The following is a 20,316-nucleotide window of genomic DNA, read 5'->3' as shown; positions in this document are numbered from 1 at the left end:
CTTCCCAAATACAATTTAAAAGATGCATATTCTTTGCTGCTTTCGGGAATAAGAAATAATTCTAGAGCATTAAATGCCCTTTTTTATCTCATAAACACGATTAAAGCAACAACTGACTTCAGTCCAGCCATCCAATCACCAGGACTTCTTAAATCAACAAAAAGTAAAGGAACAGCACCAATCAATCTTGATTATATTCTAGTTTAAATCCCATTTTTCTACAATTCTCTGAACTGAGAGGGAGATGTTTAATGGGCTTTTCTCATTCAGCAGATTTCTGATTAATGTGCTGGACGCTTAGTGTAAACTGCACAATAATGTTCCTATAAAGGTGTGTTTTCCTGGTGAGTTTGTCATGCGTGTATTTACCTACCTTATAAATGGCAGAACTATTTGGGTCACAGCTTCCATCTGGCTGTAATGTTCTAGCGCTGACTGGGCACAACATCCGCTGAAGATGCCTTACCTCAAAACTCAATTCACCCATGCCCCCAATACCTTCCATTATTTCTCCCCACTATTCCTTGTGGCAGCTCTCATTTTGGAGTATTAAGAGTCAAAACCACTGTTAGCCTCCATTTACTGAGTGACTGAAACCTTCCCTTTGGATTGAATTTCAAATTTGTACAAAACTTTTTGCAGAGTACCTTCTTTGCGCTGGTCATCCAAATTCACGACTTCTTTACATTTGCCTTCCTTCTGTGTTTTTAAAGTATCTGAGAGCAACTCAGAATACTATTTTTCTGTACTTCAAAATACTTCATTATGTATTTTCTGAGATGAAGTACATTACCATATCATATATATTACCATAGAAGAGTATATATGTGATGTAACTGTTTCCTGTGATTTGAAAACACTTCCTGGGAGAGGATTGAATCTCACAAACTCAGTAACATAAGTCTACATGGCTCAGGAAGGTCCTATAAGTTACATGGTTTAAAAAACTCTTCCACAGAATTACAAAGTTATTAAATAATTCCTGAAAATGTTGATTATGAGAGATAATTGAGTTGTCTGAAAGCTGTGCAGGAAGCTCTAGAACTTTCATGAGTGCTTGATAAGGCTGGCTCTTTGATGATGTAGTCACATGAAGTTACCAATGCTCCTGTAAGTAATCCCAATAAACTCATTGGTTGACTAGGTTGAATTTGCGTGGGATCATTTTTTAATTGGTCCCTGATGCTCTATTGGGGTGAAGAGACATTTCTTTGTGTGTTCCCCCAAATGGTTACAAAACTCTCTCCTTTTCTTCCCGGTCTCTCCATGTGTGTGTGCAATAATTTTGTACATAATTACTAATGAAAGTTAATATCATCACAATTCTAGTTCCTGTTTATTCCCTATATTCCTTGTCCTGTACACTCTGTGGTATGTTTATATGTTTTCCCTCCTTCTTCTTCCTATTTTGATCATATTGCCATTCTTAGCAAAGGAATCGCTCAGAACAGAATTCTTCTACAGCATCAGTATTTTTTCAAGAAAAGTCATTTTCTCAGTCTGAAGTCGAATTTTGTTACACCAAAAAGAAGGAAGAGACGTAGTTGAACGTTTTATAGATTTTTTTCTATTTAATGGAGAGCCCATATAATTCCATGGAGAGGTGTTGGGAACTGGGAAGTGATGGTTCTATGAAAAGAACAGAAGAAAAACAGGATTGGGGTTTAATTCTGAGATGCAGCCTATTGAATTCCCTGTGGACATTGACAAGAACAGATTCCTACCACTGAAAACACATACATACATACATACATACAAACTACAGAGAGCAGAGGCAGAAGGAAAAGGGCTAAGATGATTAGAGCAAAGATACAAAGCAGCAGGGTCTTGTTGGGAGCTCCAGGAAGGGACAAGGCTAAGGTAGTCATACTACTATGGCTCCCTAATGATGTCTGAAGACAGAACAGAAATGAAAATGTATACACCATTGTATTTACAAATGTACAAAAGTGAATCAAATTTTTCTTTTCTAGTGTGAATTTATCTCTTTTTTATTTCAAAAATAATATGGGTACTTATAAAGAAACTTCCATAGGTCATATGTGTATTTCCTGATGGTCATAGAAAGTGCTACGCTACCTTGACAACTAAAACCCAGGCCTTTTATTCAAGCATATTAATGATACACTTCACTATTCCTTCTAGTTAAAGCCCTTTCAGATTAATACCACAACAGCTACTTCAGGTCAAGAAGAAGTGTCAATACTCCAAAGGACAACAGATGGTTTTGTCTCTTTACAAAGAAGTGGCAATGTAAAGTAAGTTCATAAAGTTCACTAGCAGGGTGTACTGTATAAGGAAAACATACTTAATTGACAAAATTTTCATTTATAGACATAAGATTGATGCAACAAATAGCAAAAACAGGGCATACATCAACTAAAGTACTTCATATTCATAGGATTAAATATCTTTATCTGCATTTTAGAGCATCTAAGAGTTCTATTTACATTCATATAAGATGAAGATTATATGATCATACCATCTCAGTATTATTGTTTGGAGATGAGTTAAGTATTCCCACAGGGTTTATATGTTGCCAGTTGTCCACCTGCCTGACACTACTGAGAGGCAGTATATACCTTATACCCTTTAAGAGGTATAGACTATGAGATGTTCTGAAGTCTGATACTGGAAGGGATTTAGAGTCCTCAAACTTTCCTCTTTCCCATCTGGTGATATGATTTCTTTCTTCACATGTGTTCTTGTCATGATGATCTCATCTACCACCTGATTGTTAGCAGAACCAGAATCTGTAGAGTTGTGAGCTAAATAAACACTTTTAAGAATGAAGTCACCTTTTTCTGCGTATTCTGTAATAGTAATAAAATACAGAAGGCAATAAAGATGAGAAACCAAGGATTTCAGATTACAGAATTTACATATATAAAGTTGCATAAATTACATGACATATGTGTTTATCCTTTATATTTGTTTACTATGTTGATATACATTACCTATTCAATAAAGAGACACAATAAACTAAAATCTTTGCTACTTTGTATAAACAACTTACTTTGTTACTTAAGAGTCTTCAGAGCCCAGTGCTTCTGCCTCTTTTCAGTTTATTCTCACAGTAAGTCACTAAAGATTGATTCCTATTTACATATGCCTATCTTGATTTATCTCCATTTCTAAATTGAGGTCTTGACACCTCAAGGAGCTCGCTCCTGACTGCACCAGTAGGTATGCAGAATGAGAGGCTGTGCAACCTCATTTAGACAAAACTGTCAGGAACTTCCCTGAGATGGGGGTGAGAGCCTCATGCTGGTGCTAAAACACCAAAAATGAAAAATAAAGCTTAAATCCCCACCGTTACGATCCATGATGGAGTCTGCGGTGGCACCAAATTCCACCATTCTGTCTTTTCATGCCATAAATCCATTTTAGGTTAAGTGGGTCAGAGTTAGATGATGGGAATTGTCTTCTTCTGTGCTTGGTATTGGTTTTATGGCCTCTGGAGTTGGAAAGAGAGTGAGTGATTTAGGGAGCATTGAGAAAATACTTGAAATCAGTATTAGGGAGGTGTCAGTGGTATCCAAACCCTCAAATAAAATGATCCAAGAAATCTAGCTCAGGCAAGGAAGGATGAAAGCATGTGAATCAGAACCCAAGTCCGTGATTTTAGTGTCTTTTGTTGACTACAGTCTCCAGCTATATAGCAAGATCTGCACAGCACAGTAGTTCTCCTCCATGAGACCTTCCTCAGAAAACCTTTCTAACGGTCTGTGGTCACATCTATGAGTTCACACAGTCCTTACCAGGATGAGGCTCCTTATGAAACAAACAGCTTTTCGTACAGAAGCAGAACCACAAGACTTTGTCAGACAGTTGGTCCTGTAGTATCCCTGCCCCCTTGCTTATACTTCTTATGAAAATAGGTCTTGCCACTTGCTTTCCAGACAGGCCCTGCCACCCACATGTGTGCTTCAGTTCCTTCACCCATCCAGAGTCTGCACATCATCTCCTTTCTCATATTTAACTCTTTCCCAGCAAAGAAATTAATCCTAACTCCCAACATTTGATTATGGCTCTGCATCTGTAATCATCAATGTGAATGGATATGCAGCCACGGATGCCTCATTTGCTATGATAACCCTGTTTTCTAACTGACTAATGAAAGGAATTGTTCACATTTGTCCCTGGGTCATTCCTTAATTCCTCTGAATATTCTAACTTCAAAGGTATAAAGAATAAGGCTCTGATGATAAAGAACAGCATTTAAATAAAATTAAAGTGACTATTATATTCTTTGTGTACTTTGCTTACAAATATGTGAACATTAAAAAATGTGATTAATTTTCTTTTCATAAGTGTTCTGGAATTTCAGTGCCTCTGAATTCCACAGTTAGATAATGGCTGACTGGATTCTATGTGGCTTAAAAATCTGTTTCTCCAGGGCAACCTTTGAAGTTTTCACCTTTTAAATATGTATCACATCAATGTCCATTCTACTCTTGCATGTGTGTATGTGTGTGTGTGTAAAACATCATTAACGAAATTAGTGTATAAAGCATGTTTTAAAGATGTTTTGAAGATGGTGTTAGGAGATTGTTGAGTCTGGAACATTTTCCCATTTACTCCCTCTTCTGACTCCATCCTCCCAGCCCACCAACAAAACTTTGCCTTAGTTCATTTCATCAAGGTAATAGCCCATTTCAAGTGCTACTTAGTGGGAGAGGCATAACTGAATTAAATAGTCCCTTCCTCTGTGCTAGCTCATTAATGTGAACACTTTCTGAAGACATCTGTCTGCTTAAGATAGGCCTGCTCTGCAGGCAGAAGGCAAGAGAGCTGAGGATCTACTGTTTGTGATAGAGGTAGAGGGTGACAGCTACAGAAACTTTTATTTTTAGATATGGTAGAAACATTCATTCATTCATTCATTGGCTTTTAAAATTAAGTTGGATTGCCAGACTAAATGTGAAATGTCATGTTTGTAAAAGGTGGATTTTCACCCATGACAGTAGATGCTGGAAACATAGTTTTGGTTACATGTTAGACCTCTATGCAACTGTTGATTTTGAAAGAAGGCTTGGAAAGCAAAAGTTCTATCTGAGTCAAACTTGGACAGCAAGGAATGGAGGCATTGCTATAAAACTTGATTGAATTTTAGTAATTTGCTGATTTAACATGCTGTAGCACGAGGGGGGCCGGCTTGTTTTTTTTTTCTGTCCTTCCCAGTGCCCCCAACTGTTTAGCCCCAAAGAAAAATCACACTGAGATCTCTATAAGTTATAAAGCTGATTGGCCCATAAGGTCAGGCTACTTATTAGCTAACTCTCACATCTTGATTAACCCATTTTTCTGATCTATTTTAGCCATGTGGCTCAGTACCTTTTGCAGAGGGGCAGCTCACATCCTGCTGCTTCAGTGATCTGGGCAGGAGTGGGAGGAATCAACTTCCTCCTCCCCAGAATTCTCCTGCTCTCCTTGCATCTTTTCCACTTCCTGTCTGGTTTTCCCGCCTACACCTCCTGCGTGGCCAATCAGCGTTTTATTTAAAACATGATTGACAGAATACAGACAATTCTCCGGCACCACTTTCCCCTCTCTTTTTAAAAAAGAAAAACAAAGGAAAATATCCATAGTCCATTTTTGGGAATGTGGGCATAGTATTCCAGACTACTTCCAGCTGGTTGGGGGCGCTGATAATCTTATGGGGACCTAAAGAAAATTCAGAGTTATGATCAAGTCCTGACTGAAGTAACTTGTGAGTCTTGATCATCTCAGACAGCAGTCTTGAACCTGTTCTGAATGAAGAACTCAGACATCTGGACCATCTGTTCCTACCGGAGATTGCTCAGTTGGTTTCCCTTGGTCAAAGATGATTTTTCTTAACTCTGAATAAATCCAGAGCCTCTCATTTTCTGTGGAAACAAAAGCAAAAATCTCTTCTCCAAAGTAACATACCTTTTGACTTCAATTTTGAAGCCAAGGTATTTTCAAAATATCTATCTTGGATTAATTCTGCAGCATTTATAAGCAAATATCTTTTAGAAGCTGTTGCTCCTTCCTCAGCATTTAAACAATTCAAAGAGAGCATAATAGCATACAGTATCAAGATTCTCTGTGTGTTTTCCATCTTTATCTGGCTTTATTTTAACCTCTATTTCTTTTATTTTTACTTTTAACTTTTGTCTTTTTGAGACACACTCTCTGCATATCTTTGTCCTGGAACTCCCTCTGTAGACCAGGCTATCTTTGAACTCCCAGAGATTTGTCTGTCTCTGCTTCCCAGGCCACAATTTGGTTTTAAAGGGGTATTTATTTTGGGGGGTTAAACTTACATACACACAAACCATCAGGAAAGGAGCCTAATCGCTGGAGCAGGAGCAGGAACCAAGCCCTGGAACCAAGAGAGTGAGCCGAGGCTTGCTGCTCTTTTTTAAAAAGAAATATACCATGCCCCAGTGGGCTGGTATTTCAGTGGCTATTGGCTGAAAGAGCAGAAGGTACTCCCGCAGCATCTCCCCATTTTGTTTAAGTAAGAGAGTTCTAAACCTACTACGAAATTATATACAGTAAGGACAAACCTACAAAATTATATACAATAAATACAAATATCCTATTCTAACTAGCTTAAGTCTTATATAATAAATAACTTGGCCAAGTCATGAGAGGAAAGTAGCTACATTTATCTACTCTTCAACCCCATTGAAGATCCGAGAAGGGAAATAATGTTACCTGAGTAATTAGGAAGTACAATTAAAGAACTTCCAAAACATGCAACAAATCGCAGAGACAACTGGCTACCTGGGCAGTCACCAAAGACCTGTTTGCAGCGTTGAGGCAACCAACTTTGACTAAAGCCTAGAATTACTGACAGATTATTTTTAACAGGCAAGAGATTTTTCAAAACAATCTTACCCTGTCTTGGCAAGATTTAACAGTTCTGTTTATCCATTTCCGGATTTTATCTATTTCTGGATTTTAACAGGCAAGAGATTTTTCAAAACCATCTTACCCTGTCTTGGTAAGATTTGACAGTTCTGCTTATCCATTTCCGGATACCGTGTATTTGTCAGTAGTTGAGGTATGGGCAGTTCCTTGCCCAGAGGTCGGTTTTCTCTGTGATTTGTTGCATGTTTTGGAAGTTCTTTGATTGCACTTCCTAATTAAATTATTCTCTTTTAATTTAGATATTTTATTATAAGTGATTGCTTTATACAGATGACAATCTAGGTTTTAACATGTGAGTATTATTGATTACAATGTTGTTTGCTTGTTTAAAAGAATGCTAGTTTTCTCTGGAAACCAGTGAGTAGGAAGAATAAATGCTTTATTGATTTAAGTTGAAGCTATCAATTGATTCATCTACCATCTTCATCTTGCTCTGGCTGCTTCTGTGTAAAAGCCCTTTGATCTGGAATAACTCATTCATATTCACAATTTGTTACTGCTACTGGCAACACAAAAGGTTTCATCACTTTCATATTAAAATTTTTGATTCCATGTCCTTTCTTGAAAGAATAAGAGTAGCTTGAGTCTACAAAGGAAGAAAGACCATTTGCACTGGTTAGAAATGGCTTGGAATACAAAGCTGAGGTGACAAGGTGTCACCTTACTACATAGTTTTGCCTAGACCAACAGCAGATGAACACCAGATAATTCTTCTTTCTTTGTACCTTGAACATCATTTAATGATTTACCAATTGGCCCACAGCATGAGAGGCAGTAGGGTAATAGCAAGAGCAATGCAAAGGCATTGGCTCCTTCTATCTCCAAAAGGACATGGGGAATGAAACTTGCAAAACATAGCAAAATTTCCCTAACATTATTTTCAAATCCATGAGAATGCATTCTATTTTGAATATGCACAATTTAGTAATAAAGATTCTTTTTGAGGTTTCATTCAATTCTGCTACTTGAATTATGCTGCGAACTCTTTTCTCAATTATATGCTCTGCATCTAGTTGTAAAGTGGCTCCAAATAAGGGTATTTAAAAATATTCATTTTCTTTATTTCTGCAAAATTGGTAAACTACTCATTTAGAAACTATTAACATTACAGCAGTATATACTTAATAACCAAATACGGATCTTGAGATGATATTTGTGGCCTAAGGATATTATGATAGAACTTTACATCAAAATAAGAATTTTTACCTCATAACATGGTACACACTCTGGTTTTCCCAGCACATAGGAGTAGGTACAATATCAGAAGCCAAAACCAGAATTTTATACATAACAAGTCTGAGATAAGCCTGGTATTCATGAGATCTACCTCCTCATCTCAAGAAAATAGTGTTTCTGAGGAACCTGTCAACTTTGATCTGTGTTTAGAGATGTGGCCTCATGAGAATTCCTTAAGATAAATTCTTGCTAGGATCTTATAGTTTCATTAGAGTAAGGCAACAAACCAAATCAGAAAAATATCAACAGTGAATTCTATTTTATAGTGAATCAAGCTTGCTACTGTGAAATTTACTATTGCATGCTTCAGAATATGAACATAGCTATAGATTCATTGAAAGTAGAGCTAAGTGGTCTAAATTAAAGTGCTTATTTTGTGATCTTTACCCTAGAAAGTTGATGTAAAGTAGCTGCAACATATGTTACCTTTTATACTGTAGAACCAATTTGGTCACTTTTGTGTGCTGTTTGCATCCCAAAGATAATGGTTTTACTGCTCAGCTTTTCCCTTAGTTCAGGAAAAAGCCTGGAACAGTACTTTATTTAGTAATTTATTCTATGTGGTATATTTAAAAAATTAAATTGATAAATTCTAAGGAGACTGTATCTACACTCTTATGATTTTCTTAAATATAAACCTTCCAGAGAAGTAGAGCTATATTGAAATTTCTCCCTCTTCTTCTTGTCTCTAAATCATCACTTCCTGATTTAATGAAATACCACCATTTTAGATGGATTCTACAGCAGTTTTCCCAGTGAGATGTGAACTGCCTTCAATTGCTGTACCCTTTCCTTGCAACATACTAACAAACTACCTAACTGTTGATATAACATTATGTGTGAATGGTACATTATCTAGCATGGACATAGAACATACTAGCAGACTACCTGGGCTGTTGATATATGCTACAATTGGAGGGCACACAATCTATTGTGAATATAAAGAATAAATCAGCTATCAATGGTTGGGTTTTCTAGTGCTGAGGTGGATAGGTTTTTCTGTATCCCCATCATTTTCAGAGCATATTTACAGCTTGTGTCTATATATGTTTCTTCAGAAGGTGATTATTAAGTAGGTAAAGTTCTATGTCTTTCAGTATTCATCTTGACTGGACAACAGAATCTTCATATCTAGCATACTGAAAGACAACTCTATAAGTGCAATACCAGGGCTTTGCATACTATCTACACATTACTGCATTTGTAAATTTACTCTTTGAAACTTTCATACAATCGTATCCACTCCCCACTCCCTTCCTCTATCCCTGTGACTGCTCCAAAAGAGAAGTTGTAAAGGGAAAACTGTAACTTTATTGTGAAGGTGTTTAATTAGCATTATTTCAGCCAAATGATTTGCATCAACAGGGATGCCATATATTTTTATACATATATACATGCATACATATATATATATATATGATATCCTTGTTGATGCATGTGTGTATATATGTATATATCTATATATGTGTGTATGGGTGTGTACATATATTTGTGTGTGCATACAGACATATGTACATATAGGTATAAATGGGTATATATAACACACAAAACATATATTTACAGGCTTGTATGTATATATACACATATATGCATGTGTAGGTGTTTACATGCATGTGGAAGCCAGATGATAATTACAGGGATCATTTCTCAGGAACTTTTCACATTGTTTCTTGATAAGAGTTTGTGCTAGGACCCAGATCTCGCTGATTATGTTAAACTTGGTAACTAGTGAGTCTCAGAGACCTGCTTGTTTCTGACCCCCCTGTGTTGGGTTTGCTGGAATGTACTAACCATACCTATATTTTATAAGGATTGTGGGTTTCACATAACATTTTGATCACTAGATCATCTCACCGGTTCTAAAAAGTCACATAGACAGCAATAGCATGTACCCTTGCTGTGTAAGGCGAGAAAGTCCCTTCCTGTTTATGATTGTTCTTTCTTCTCCAAACTAATGAAAATCATCAGAAAGACTGAATGAAAGAAAATCTTAGAGAGTCCTTGAGCAATGCTCCTTAAGCTTTTCTAGGTTTTCCCAAAGCAGGAATTTTAACCATTCCAACTTAAAAAGCACCAAAGCAGACAAAAATGCCTTTGAATAGTGTGCTGGTTGGGTTTGTGAACTTGGCACACAAAGAGACATACGTGGAAAGAGAGAATCTTAATGGAGGAAGTGCCTCCCTCAGATTGTCTATAGGCAAGTCTGAAGTTCATTTTCTTAATTAATGATTGATGGGAGAAAGCTCACTGTCTGTGGTACTGTTCTGGAACAGTTAGCACTGCAGTATATAAGAAATCAGGGTGATCACTCCTTCATGGTCTTTGCTTCAGTGCCTAGCTACAGGTTCCTTCTGTGCTTGAGTTCCTGCCCTGAATTCCTTTGATCATATACTATGATATGGAACTGTAAGCTGAAATAAACCCTTTCCTTACCAGTTTTATTTTGGACATGGTGTTTTATGCACAACAACAGAAATGTGGTGTTTGCATGATATCCTTAGGAGGCCTGCTCCTTTCTGAAGGGAAACAGAGAAATGGTTCTGGGTTTGAGCAAATATGGAAAAGCCCTGCGAGGAGAGGCTGTATTCATGTATTCTATTACAAAAGAATAAATTTTAAAAGGAAGGAAAAAGCAAACATTGTTATTTACAAGAAAGAGAGAGAGTGGGAGAGAGAGACGGAGAGACAGAGAGAGAGACAGAGACAGAGACAGAGAGAGAGAAAAAGAGAGAGAGAGACAGAGAGAGACAGAGAGAGACAGAGACAGAGAGAGGAAAAGGGGGAGAGAGGAAGGGTGGAAGGAAGGAAGAAAGGCATTAAAATACAAACAAACATCAAGTTAAAATAACCTAGGAACCCTATTTTTTTAATTAATTAATTTATTTATTTATTTAGTATACAATATTCTGTCTGTGTGTATGTCTGCAGACCAGAAGAGGGCACCAGACCTGATTACAGATGGTTGTGAGCCACCATGTGGTTGCTGGGAATTGAACTCAGGACCTTTGGAAGAACAGGCAATGCTCTTAACCACTGAGCCATCTCTCCAGCCCCAGGAACTCTATTTTTTAAAGAGAACTTATATACTACTAATATATCCATGAAAATGGGAGTCAATACCTTCAGTTGTATTTTTACTAGAGTCCACAAAGTTACAGTGGATAGTTCCATCATCTAATAGCCACACATATGACCATGGTTAAACCAAAGAGTCAAAAAACAAAACTAAGAAAATCATGAATGAGATACAGATATGGAGAAAGGATTGGTAAGAGTTGGAGAACAATAAGAAGCGGTGAGAGACATATTAACAAGAGTGCATTCTCTAAACATATGGAATTGTCAAAGAACCAAATACATAAAGCACATAAATAATATCTCAGAGCTAATGAATTTTTAAGTTATTAATTCAGTAATTGTGATTCTTGTACCTTAAAGGATGAAGTATAGAGTAAACTGTGTTCAGGATATAATGGAACTTTCATAGCACAAAATGAATATGGTTTAAGTGTGTGCATATAAACTGACATGGGGCATATAGTGACTATATTCATGTAACTAAATACATAGATTACATAGTTTGCTTAAACTCTTACTGCTGCCTGATTGTATTTATGATGGTCAAATTTTGATGCAATTAACTACCAGGTGTTCTCTTCTAATGTTCTAGTGCTTTCTTATAAGCTTCTATGAAACATTTTAATTCTATCAAAAATTAAAACAACATTTCACAAAGAAAAATTGAGATTTTTCTGTCAAGAAATCACTGTGCTCAGGAAATTCTGTTTTCTATGTAAATCTATATCTAGGAAATTTTGTTACTGTACAGATTTATATAGTTGTCAAAATATTGAATCAATGATCAGTAAAAAGTGGGATCCCAAAGGTTCTGCAATTTCTCTTCATTCTGGTCAGCAAAGTACTTCCAGTGAGAATGCTGGGTGGCCCTTCAGTGTAGGTCAACCATAGGACTAGGTGCTGGCACACAAGTTCTCCTTGGACTCACCAACCACAGAAGAATGCTCTTGAAAGGCCCGGGCCTACATGGGTATCAGTTGTGAAGAAACTAGTTTTTAAGGGCAGAGGAGTAAGGAGAGCTTAAGAAAAAAGAATATATAACTATTTTTAGGCTGTGTGTCTAATGTAATTATTTATATTCTTTCTGAATGCACCTGCATACACAAATCTCATGGGCATAGCAGTTTTATGAGAAATAAATTAGAATTTCTAATGAGAATATTAATCAATTTTATTTGTTTATTTTTTCTTTTCATATATCTTAAAACTTCAAATGATACATCTGTCGAAAATTTTGCATAAGTTTTGTTTTATTTATATAAAAGTTATGTTCATTTTTCATTTTCTTGATATTCTAATTTCTCTGTTATTAAAATATACTAATTTGAAATTGTTCAGTTTAATGTTTTTCTACATTACAAATAGTTAAAATTTTAGTAGACACATTTTGAAACTCATCTTCTCTGTCTGACCTTGAAAGTCTTAGAGTGAGTACGGCATATATTAACATTATTTTATTATTTTAGTATTATTTTTCTTTATATAGTAGGATATAAACCATATACATATATAAAGACATATTTGTTCAGATAAGCTCTGCATACACACTTTCATATATAATATAACAATGTTTTGTGAAATAACAGGTTGCATATATGTGATGCTGGATCCAGGATGATGGTGCTGAGACATTCTTTTTGTCTAGTGATGTCATAGCCATTGTAAAGTACAGCACAATGCAGTATTTATGCTTGTGTAACCAAGACATATCCAACTAGATAAATATATACTGCAGATGATTATGTACAAAATATAATTTTGCTAATGGATTAGTGACATCTATTTACTAAAATTATTATTAAAAAACTTTGCTCTAAAACAGTATGCCATATTATAAGATTAGCAGTCTTGACTAAGAATTGTTTACCTTATATCTTGATTGAGACATTTTCTTTTCTCTTGTTCTTAACTTAATCTCACACTTTGTTATTCTTCCATGTTCCTGTCAGCAGGAGGCTATACCATATGTATAATATCTGCATTGTTGTATGTTATATTATAATGGTTTGCAAAATATAATTCAATAAAATTCACAAAATAAAATTCAATAAAATTCACAAAATAAAATTCAATAAAATTCACAAGATATAATTCAATAAAATTCAATAAAATTCACAATAACAAGGTCACTGTTGCAGGAGTGTCACCCAGCTAGCTTAGCCCCAAAATAACCACACAGAAATTGTATTAATTAAATCACTGCTTGGCCCATTATATCTAGCCTCTTATTGGCTAACCCTCACATCTTGATTTAACCAATTTCATCTGTGTATTGCTACATGACAATGGTTTACTGGCAAGATTCAGCATGTCTAACTCTGGCGGCAGCTCCATAGCTTCTTTCTGCCTCTGCCTTCTTCCTCCCAGCATTCCTTTTAATTTTCCCTGCCTACCTAAGTTCTGCCCTATCAACAGGCCCAAAGCCGTTTTTTTTCTATATTAACCAATGAAAACAACACAAGGACAGAAGGACCTCCTACACCAGGTCATAACAAAGCTCCACTGTTAATAATCCATGATGTTGTATATTCATGTAATATAAGGCTACGCATGTATGTTATAAGCTACACAAGCATATGTAATGGGAAAACATAAAAAACTAATTTAACAGCATCATTGTTCTCTTTAAATTTAATTTAATGATTTATATTTTTAATAATTTTGGTATTTTTAAAAATTGTATCAACAACCCTTGTGCTATTTTGTGTTTGAACTTATATATAAATGTCTGTAGTAGTTTTTTCAAAATGCTATGACAATCACAATACATCATAGCATTTATAAAGTATGATTCTAAACTGATCTTAAATGTTCTTTGTTATTTATAGCTCCTTTAAGTAACAACATTTTCATTATTTTTAGCTTTGATACATAGTGGATGGTTTTATATATTTCTTTCAATTCTGTGTATGATTTTAATTTACTATGCCATTGGGATAGCATTTCCTACACTTCAAATATAAAATATTTTTAATTTCTTTTAAATAAAGTAGGGAACATACTCATGGCATTTACAACACTACAAGAAGTGGAGACATTAACAAACACAGCCATGCTTAAGCTTCCAGGATACTCAGATTTTGGTTTGATTTAAGTAAGTGAATAATAATTCTTCATACTTAAGTATATGCATTTAAAAGACATGTATGAAATATAACTAATTCAAACAGGTACTAAACTTTTCCTAAAATCTTCCTATGATACAAACTCAGAGAAAAAGAAAGATCCTCAATATTACATGAAAAATAGAATACTAATATCATGGTGAGATGGTTCAGTCATTAAAGGCTAGGCTGACAACCCAAACTCTAAGACTAATAATACTATACCTCTCTAATAAATGATAGATAGATAGATAGAGAGAGAGAGAGAGAGATAATAAACATGAATAGATTGCCTAATGTCATAGTTAATGAACATGTTTAACTAGGCACTTGTGAAAATAATTCACTGTCAATTATTTACATATATTTAACATATCTCCATGCAAATATATAAATTTTATCATAATAAACTCAAATATTTCCAACAATTAAGAAAATGAGATATGAAATCTCACTGGGATACGGTTGTACAAAAAATAATTCTGTGTACTGCCTTTTTATTCATTGTGTTTGGTTCTCTTGATAGACATATTTATCTAGTGAATCATAGGAAACTTGGAATATTTCTTCTTTCCCTAGTTAAGGAGAATGTAAAATCCAGACAGTATTGGTGATTTATTTAATACCATGTTTGTTTGATGTCCACTTTACTTGCTGTATCATATTGCTTTCAATTCTTGTACAATCGTGAGCAATAAGGGAAAGACAGGGAGCTCAGTGGTCCGTATGACCATCATTCTGCCAGAATCACCCCTTCTTTGCAAATTGTTAGTCTATATTTTGTAGCCCAGTAGTTTTGTATCTGCTTCTAAAAATCCATTTCATTTTACTAGTAAGTAATTAGTTTATATTGAGTGATCATATTGTGTTACTCTCAACTTCTTGTGTTAAAAGGAGTACAGACAGACATCACATAATAAAAATTGGATATAGCTTTCTTAGAAAAACTAAAAGACTTCCAGTGATTCTTGTTAACCCACTTATATTACTTACTTTTCACTCCTTCTCAATACATACAACCCATTTTTGTTTACCTGCACACTATAAAACTGTATCTGGGTCAAGTTAAATGTTTAGAGATAGTAGAGGCAAAATATCTTCCAGCCTTGTTCAACTGTTTATCTATCTCTATTTTTGAAATGATAAACTACCAAGAAAATATGCAAAAATGAGAAGTTCTTCTCAATGGGAAATCACTCAGGTGGAAGATATTTATTTTATACATAAACTACAACTACATCTCAAAATTATTTTAACTCTTGGGATGCTTGTTGTCTTATTTATTGACACAATAATACCTAGCTATCTCATAGGATTATTCCGAATAGGAAATGAGCTACAGTGTATTTGCCAAACTTTCATATTCCAAAGGCTGAGTATGCTTTTTTATTGCCCACAAATGAATGCTTTTTCATGTTTACAAACAATATTTCAATGTAGCTTTCAGAGTGGGGGAACAAGGAACATTTCACCAGTAATGAAAGCTGATATGCACATTGCATCCATTCTGCTACATGGGTGCTAGCTGTCACTTTCTTCAGGGGGCTGGTGCATGCAAGGCTGGTGGTTTCCACAGCATTCATGATTTTGACCTAGTTGTTGCCTTGTGGTCTTTATAGTTTAAGGGCTATGTTGAACAAATAAGAGTGGCAAGTCTTTACAAATTTTCATTATTAAATAAATATCAGCAATTTTGTTTCAGCTGTCTATATATAAAATAACTATCCTATTTAGCCATTTCCATTTTTTGTTAGATTTTAGTAACCATCCATTATATGCATTTGAAGAAATACCCAAAACAATTGATTCAGCTTTCAATTTAATTTGCTCAATACAAAAGTGAGATTGTTTAAAGTAAGTGTATGTTTGTTATCCAATCATATAGTAAATAGGAATTATCAACAATAATCAGGATTCATTTGGGTGATGTTATGTAGTGGCAAGTTCTAATTTTTAAGCATTCTTTTTTTATTTTGAATAAGAAATTTCAGCCTGGAAATGAAAGCAAATACATATTCCAGGAGACTTGTATGCAGAGACTGCTTGTTCATTTCTTGGATTCCCAGACTTCAAATAATTGCACAGAAACTATATTAGTTACAACACTGTGTGGCTATTAGCTTAGGTTTCTTATTAACTAACTCTTACATCTTAAACTAATCCATTCCTATTATTTTATATTTTACAACAACCTCGTGGTTAATCGGCAAGGTTCCTGTGGGTTCCTGTGGGTGTCTTTCTCCTTAGGCAGCTATATGGCATCGCCCTAACTCTGCCTTCTTTCCTCTTCTATCTGCTTGGAATGCCTTGCTCTATTCTGCCCTGCCAGAGGTTCAAAGCAGCTTCTTTATTAACCAATGGTAACAAAGCACATTCACAAAATACAGAGAGGAATCCCACATCAGAGACTTAATAGGTACAAAATGTTGATTTTGAAGTAAAGACTGTGACTTCATCAGTCTACAATATGGTAATGTTTCATAAAAATGGTGATATACATGCACAGTCTCAAAATTGGTGTCTAAGTAAGGCATAAAATACCAGTAGAAAATATTTTTTAAAATGAATTATTACTTCGTTACCATCATAAACTGGGGATTTATCACCAGAAAATGAAGTTTTGATAAAATAGAGTGGAAGGAGTTTATTTTCCCAATTATTATAACTGGTTTTATTTTTAAAAGAGCATTGGATTGATGGTTACTTTTAACATTTTTCAGGAACAAGTTTAGTCATATGTTGTAACATGAGCGGCAGGCCGGCAGGTCGCTTCCTGCCGCCCGGCTCCCGACTAACTTTACCCAAAATAATTACACAGAAACTGTATTCATTTAAACACTACCTGGCCCATTATTTCGAGCCTCTTATTGGCTAACTCTCACATCTTGCTTTAACCCATATCTAGTAATCTCTGTATCACCATGGGGTTGTGGCTTACTGAAAGATTCTAACCTACGTCCATCTCAGGCCAGAGAATCACAGCATCTGACTGACTCTGCTTTTTTTCTCTCAGCACTCTGTTCTGTCTACTCCACCTATCTAAGCTGCTGTCCTATCAAAAGGCCAAGGCAGTCTCCTTATTTCATCAATGAAAGCAACACATAGAAAGAAGACACTCCTACACCAGTCATAAATCAGGAAAATAATTGAGGTTTTTCTAACAGATCAGCAAGAAAATAAGAACTGTATTATGCTTAATACATAGGTAGCTGCTTTTTATGTGTTTAGCTCACTTTGCTGAACATTAAAACTTCAGAATAATTTGACTTAGCAGATTGTAGTTGACAGGAGTTCAAGAGAAATGAATATCCTTAACAGTTACTTATCAAGCCGGGCGGTGGTGGCGCACGCCTTTAATCCCAGCACTCGGGAGGCAGAGGCAGGTGGATCTCTGTGAGTTCGAGGCCAGCCTGGTCTACAAGAGCTAGTTCCAGGACAGGCACCAAAAACTACAGAGAAACCCTGTCTCAAAAATCAAAAAAAAAAAAAAAAAAAAACAGTTACTTATCAATACAAATTTCTCAATCACAGAATTCAGTCTTCTGGTAAATGACTGATTCATCTCATAAGCTCTTGTGGCACTGTGAATGAAGAATATTATCAGAGTAACCTTTGGTAAATAGCCTAAAAATGCAGAGTTACAGTGCTCTTAAATGAAATACTAAAGGACTCACTATTTTATATATAAACCCATGCAATTATTTAATCAACTATATTTTAAAGGGCTAAAGACGTAAAGTCAAGCTATATTTACAATTAATACTCATAGTCTCAGGGTTAAAGCAAGGTTTATTTTATGTCCTCCAAGCTGTTAGTTCAAAATGGACTAATATGATATATGGACACATACCCTGTAAAGTTGAATTTCATGTTAGTGTATACTTTGAGCCTTTCAGCTTTATTTTAAAATGCCCACAAATGTACAATAAAGCATATATCCCATCACTCAAATACCCTGTATCAGATTACATATTATCATTTTATGACAACTGTCAAGTAAGCTTTTTTTTAAAAAAAACGATTTTAAAGCTACTAAATTATATGTATGTAAGAAATGTCCATTTCACATGGGCTAAGAGATGGTGGTTGCAAATAAAAAATAATGGAATTCTTTGCATGTGTTGTTGCTTACCTGACATCAATACACATTTAGTTAGCTACCATAATTATGAATGTGATAATAATTGATGGAATGGAGAATAAAGCTCCACTCTAAAAATTGACGTTAGCAATTACACTCTGATATACACTGTGTATCTCTCCTTTATCCAGCATAAAAATCGTATCTGTCAGGAAGTATGAGGTTTTGTGCTGTCTTTTATTGATTCATGTCTGTGAGAAAGCTGCAGAAATAAAAAATAAGCAAAAACCCATGGATACACAGTAAAATATGAACACCGTCTGGATGTCGACAAAATAAAATATTCTGCTAACACTGAACTGAAGAGGAATTATCTTTGACATTAACATTAAGGTTATTAAAGATTTGATTAGAATAGAACAGGGCAACAATCAGTGTTTTAAACACTTATTAATTTAAAAGTCTGAATATAAAGTATTGTATGTGTCCAGCTGAATATCCATTCATGAAATATTGAAGCTTTAGATCTTCTTTTTAGTATTTTTATCATTTTGATTCAATTAGTCCCATGTTTTATTTTCACCAGTTTAATTGCATGATTTTTCATGTTGCTGTGTACTGCCTGGATGTATTCTAATTGCATCACATGGGATGGGAATGTAGGAACTATGTGTTTTATAAACTATTGTAGATTATTACCTAATCTTGGCACACCCTTAAGATTTAGTAAAGTCTTAATGGAAAGTGAACGGGTGAGAGAAAATTCTTAATTTTGAAAAAGGACTTATTTTTTTCTTAAGAAAAAGGCTGCAATTCTCAATCATGTTGGAAATTTCAAGACTTGAGAGACTAAGGCAGAAGAATCTTGAGTTTGAGGCTAACTTTGGCTTTGTCATATTATTTCTTAAGAAAAATAACTCAAATAGAAAAATCTATTGTTATAGATAAGTTGGGTATGTCACCTGCAATTCCTGTCAATAAAGGGGCTCAGTTATTACCAACATTCCATGCTACATGCATTTGCATCTTGGTTGGCTGATTTTTAAAAGAAATTCTACAGTATTTTATGGTTTAATTTTGTTTATTTATTATTAAATCTTCTAGCAATGTATATCTGTTCTTACTATTGAGGGCACTTTTAACTGATCAAAACAAAAAGAAATCTTTTCCAAACAATACATATTTTCCAGGCTGAAGTCAAAGGCAATATTTACCAGTTTTCCCCGAGATTCTATTTGGTGTCATGAACTGACATCAAAGCAGTTTTTCCCCCAAGCAGTAGCTTAGAGTCAATGTGTTCTTTACTTCCTCACACTATTTCATGAAGTCTCTTTATTTTATAATGGAAAGATTCCTAATGTGAACATTGTGGAAGAGAGGGGCTTAAAGGGTCTATGAGCCAGAAGATCAGGGAATTTGTCATGAAAGTGAGTCTACTAATAGCAGAAGCTTTACCCGAGAACTCTCACCTACATGACTGTCCAAACATGATCTAAACAAGGAGGACACCAACAAATATGACAAACTGCATGGAGAAACACTCATAAAGTCTCAGTGCTACAAGAAGAACAGGCAACCGAGGAAAGCTGATAATGAGAGAGGTGGCTTTCCCCAGTGAAGGTTTTACTGATCAGTTGTTCAGTGCCAGTTGGCCCTGAAGACATACACACATATCACGTCATAGGAACTGGTTATATTGAGGAATATATGTACATATGTTGTGAAAAAGGGAGGCCACAGATTTGAAGGAGGTTGAAGATGGATGGGACAACTTTGCGGGTGGCAAGGGAAAGGGGAAATTTTGTTATTAAATTATGCTCTCAAAAATGAATTTAAAAAGAGAAGATACTTACGTAAGAATGCTTAGTTTTTGTTGGCACATGATGCCCTGCACTGTTAAGTCCCTACCAGCAG

This window comes from Myodes glareolus, chromosome 1, assembly GCF_982192425.1.
Source record: "Myodes glareolus chromosome 1, mMyoGla1.1, whole genome shotgun sequence".
In the NCBI taxonomy this organism is placed as follows: Eukaryota; Metazoa; Chordata; class Mammalia; order Rodentia; family Cricetidae; genus Myodes; species Myodes glareolus.
Note: the sequence above shows the minus strand (reverse complement) of the source record.